The sequence below is a fragment of the Dipodomys merriami genome, unplaced genomic scaffold (genome assembly GCF_024711535.1).
Source record: "Dipodomys merriami isolate MVZ:Mamm:240054 unplaced genomic scaffold, mDipMer1.0.p SCAF_289, whole genome shotgun sequence".
Classification (NCBI taxonomy): domain Eukaryota; kingdom Metazoa; phylum Chordata; class Mammalia; order Rodentia; family Heteromyidae; genus Dipodomys; species Dipodomys merriami.
This window is the reverse complement of record NW_027204370.1, coordinates 537,954-542,710: the sequence shown is the minus strand read 5'-3', so window position 1 is coordinate 542,710 and position 4,757 is coordinate 537,954.

Sequence of the window (4,757 nt, the reverse complement as noted above, 5' to 3'; positions counted from 1 at the left end):
AGAATGCTGAGTAGCCAGGATTACAGGTATATACCACCTGCATCTGGCTCAAATACCACCTATAATGTTAAAAGTCAAGGATATCTGTTAACATCTATCTCTGACAGATGTACAATGTTTTACTCCTCACTGAATGAATGTTCCTTTGAACAGTATTGCATCAAATGGAGTGGACTCAAGTTAGGTATTGAACACCAACAATCTGGTTTGGTGGAAGTGGCCTTGTTTTTCTACACCCTATTTGGCCATTGGTGTGGATTGTAGAAAAAAAGACAATTCAGTAAAAACAAATTCAAAGAGTCTGAGACACTTACACATGTTCTGGACATCACTTCCTCATGGGCTGCTGTTGTGCAGGCCCAATATTTGATCTGAAGAGAAACTAGGAATTACAAAAGTTAAAACCCAAAGTCTAGTAACCTCTAAAAGGCCTGTGTAACTCCTTGATCCTCATACCTGATACTGTGACTTAGTGGGAAAGGCAAAGGGCAGATTTCTAGCTATTGCAGACTTCTCCCTTAGTGAACAATAAGTTACCACCTTCAGTCCTGGTTCCAGCACAGACTTGGCTCAGGTCTGTGAACCTGAGTGTAGACGTTTGAATCTCCATAGTGTGAATGGAAATTTGGCCTCCTACTAAGATAGCAGTTTGAGGGACTTGGATAGCTGTGGGCAAGTCTCTTTTTAATAGGCTGTTCTTTGTGCACATTTGGTTTAGATGCAGGGATACATAACTAACTAGTCGCAGTGGTCACCCCAGGGTAGAGCAAGAAAGACAGAGTAGAGGGACAGTGATCAAGCTCAAGCCATCTGCCATTTTATGCTGCTTTAATTGATATGTTCTTCATGTATTTTAGTAATTCAAGAATAAAAATTAACATTACATATAGATTTTTAATTGCCTCTTTCTTTCTGACAAAAATTAAAAGTAAAAATGAATTTAAATAGAAAGGCAATATGGTAAGAGCAGGGAAAAGGAATGGAACAATGATCATGGGCAGCTCCTGAAGTCCAACCTGGAGGTTTTATTTACCAACATCGGGGAATAAAATGAAACTATGTAACAAGACAGGCCTGCCTGCTTTTTCTCAGCAACAAGGCAGCCTTGTCTGCTTTCCTTAGCAACACAACAGCCCTGCCTGTGTTCCCTCATTTATGCCAGAATCAAAGGGGTCAATAGACCATGACTAAGGGACGAAATTAGAGCTGTCATTGAAAGATCAAAAAGAACAATCCATGGATATGTCTAGAAACGTATAAAGCATCCGAAGCCTTAAACACAGGCCTTTCAGAAAGAAAGCCAAGATGTGCTCTGAGGTCTGTAGATTCCCTTACTCAGAGAACACACAAACCTCCCAATGACAGAATCATCCCTGCCAACAATAGAACTTCCTAGTGAGGCTCAGGTAATAAAAGACACATTAAACTTTTCTCGCTGCCTGAAACCAGCACACACTCAGAGGGCACCAGGACAATACGGGGGGGAGGGCTCAGCCATATTGCAAACAATGGATGATGCTCAGAGGCCCACACCTAATCTCATGATGTACTCAGACCTCCTAACAGCTTCCAGGGTGTCTGCAGCCCTTCAAAAAGATCAATCTGTAATGCCCAGCTCTAAAGCCTACCCTGTGTTTAGGGGCCCCCTGAGCTCAGCTTCTGCTCCTGAACCTGCCCGTGTATTCTATAAAGAGCCAGAGGAACCCTTGGCATTTGTTGTGCCCCAGAAGTCAGGCCACAGTGAGGCTTCTGCAGCCCCCACCCTTGCTCCATGCATAGCCCCCAACAAGGGAACACCCCCAGGCTCCACCGCAGACCTCTGATGTGTAATAAAAAGAGGCTGTGCTTGTGCTGGCACAGTCACCAGTCAGCAGTCCAGGCAAAGGGGCATCTGCTAAGGCCACCCTAAGTAGCTGTGGATCTCTGACATCAACACAGAGGCAGGCAGGTGCACCCATGCAGGCTGCCTTTGAGAAGCTCCTCTTCCAAGTACTGGCCTGCCTCGTGGCCTTTGAAGCAGAATATGACACTGCAAAATTTCACAGTACACTAGAAGAACCCAACAAGCAATGGCGCTGTGCTCAGTGACCTACCCAAGGTAGGAAATGAGAGAGAGAGAGAAAGAGAGAGAGAGAGAGAGAGAGAGAGAGAGAGAGAGAGAGAGAGAGAGAGAGAGAGAGGCTATCTGTGCTTAATACCTATTTCAATATCCTTGGCGAGTAATGCATATTTTTATCAAGAAATAAAGAGGAAAACTTCAAACTCTAACTCTGATGGAGTAGCTAGGATCAATCTATACTTCCTACCATAAACAATCACAAAAGTGGAAGCTATGTGAAACTATATATGTATATAAATGTATATATAATATAAATATGTAGGCATATATATGTATATTCACATATACAATGTGAATATATAAGGTATAATATATATATATATATGTATACAGAGGGAAAAATAGAAATACATAGTATTTGAAGGAATAAAAACCAATACCTTCCCAATTGTGATTGAAAGCATGAACCCTTCCATGCAGGAATCTATCAGCTCAAAAAAGTCAATTAACTTAATTACACAGGTCCACATTAAGACACATTCTAATTAAACAAAAAAAGAAAACCTCCCAAAGCATAAAGACACAACTCATCACACGCAAGTAATCTTCAATGATATTAAGACAAATTTCTCATCAGAAACTAGATTCACTATTAGACAGCAAGGGCAACAAATTTAAAGTGTTAAAAGGACAGATCTAAAACCCACCTTTCTAACAAATATACTTCCTCCAGGAGGGATTTTTTTGGGGGGTCCAATCGTGGGGCCTGAACTCTGGGCCTGGGTGCTGCCCCTCAGGTCTTCAGCTGAAGGCTAGCGCTCTACCACTTGAGCCACAGCACCACTTCTGGCTTTTTTCTTTTTGCTTATGTGGTGCTGCGGAATCGAACCCAGGGCTTCAGGCATGCAAGGCAAGCGCTCTACCACTGAGCCACCTTCCCAGCCACCAAATATACTTCCTCCAAATGTAGAGATGAGCTAAGAACCTACCGATGGCTCAGTCCTATAATCCTAACTACTCAGGAAGGTGAATTGTGAGGGTGGTGGCTCAAAGCCACCCTGGAACTTGTCCCCTCAGGAGGAAGTTGTCCTTGAGAAGGACGATGGCCTTTATGCAGTGCTATTGCTGAAAAAAGACATTGGATAAGGTGGCCATCAAGAATGGAGGCTATTAGCTAGTGTCTCCAGAGAAGCAATTTATAAGATTCAGTAGTCCTCTAGAAAATCAGAGGATTTTGACCACTGTCCTAGTGGTTTCAGAAATGCCACGAGAATTACCAGAGCAACCTCAAGCCACATGGATTCCTTAGCAAGTCTTTGAGTCCTAAGAGCTAGAGTGTCAATGTTGGCAGGCTGTGATTGGTCCGCTATTTCTCTGACCTCACTGACTCTGATTGGTCCATTTCTTCTATAACATCACTATGCCTGGTTGTGATTGCTCCATTGTGTGAGGTCATGAAGGATGTATAGGAAGCCACTGTGCTCCAACCTATGTCAGTTAACAGAGATTGGAGCTCTTGGTTGATGACCCGCTGGACTGAATCAAAGTTAAATGATTTTTTCGGTAGTGGGGACTGGCTGTTATTTGGATTTTGGTATTTCTTTTTACTCTTTCTGGGTTTTCCTTTATATAATTTAATTTATTTAGGTAGACTTGCTACCTGCCATTGTAGCAGAAGGATGGAAGTACAGAAAGAATCGATCTCAAGCTCCTTGAAGGAAGAGATCATCAAACAATACCAGAAGAAAGAGCTCTTCGACACCGGTACCTATAGAAAAGTGAAGCTGGCCCATTCCCTCCTCACATTTAAAACACTCTGGAAGTGAGAGTCCTCATCATTGGACAAAGAATGAGGTGGACATTTTTAAGAAGGCATGGCACAAACACATCATCAGGTTGTACTAGGTAATAGAGAAGGAAGAGTATGTGTATCTCATCATGGAACTGGCCACTAGGGGATACCTCCTGGGGTGGATCTGAAAATTCTGCCACCTATATGAGGATGAAGCCAGGAGGCTTGTCACACATGTTGTAAGTGCTGTTCACTACTTACACCAAACAAAATCATACACGAAGACCTCAAGTCCAACAATATCCTTTTAGACACCAAAGACAGTATCAAGGTCAGTGGCTCACCCTGGGGCAGTTGCTAATGAATGTATGTGGTACAGTGCTATTCCATTCCCCTGAAATGTTCTTGGAAGAAATGATGGCCTGGTGCAGGTGTCTCACACCTGTAATCCTAGCTATTCAGGAGACCGAGATCTGAGGATAATGGTTCAAAGCCAGCCCGTATGGCTCTACACTCTGAGCAGACTCAAACTTATATCAAAGACTAATTTCGGTAGGAAATGGTAGAGGATAGAAGTGGCTAGCAAAATAGCTACCATTCTTCTCAGAACAAGCTGCTAAATGTGGGCCCAGATGAATAGGGTTATAAAATGTGAGGTGTGCATAAATTTTGACTCATCCAAAAAAGGCTGCAATTAATATATGTCTGTCATGGATGGACACAAAATAATCTATTTATGTGAAATATATTGACTAAACAATTTCATAAGGGAAAAAGGGAAGATTAAAATTTCTGGGGCTGGGGGACGGTGGCTCACACCTGTAATCCTAACTACTCAGGAAGCTGATTTCTGAGGATCACAGTTGAAAGCCAGCCCAGGCAGGAAAGTATGTGAGACTATTATCT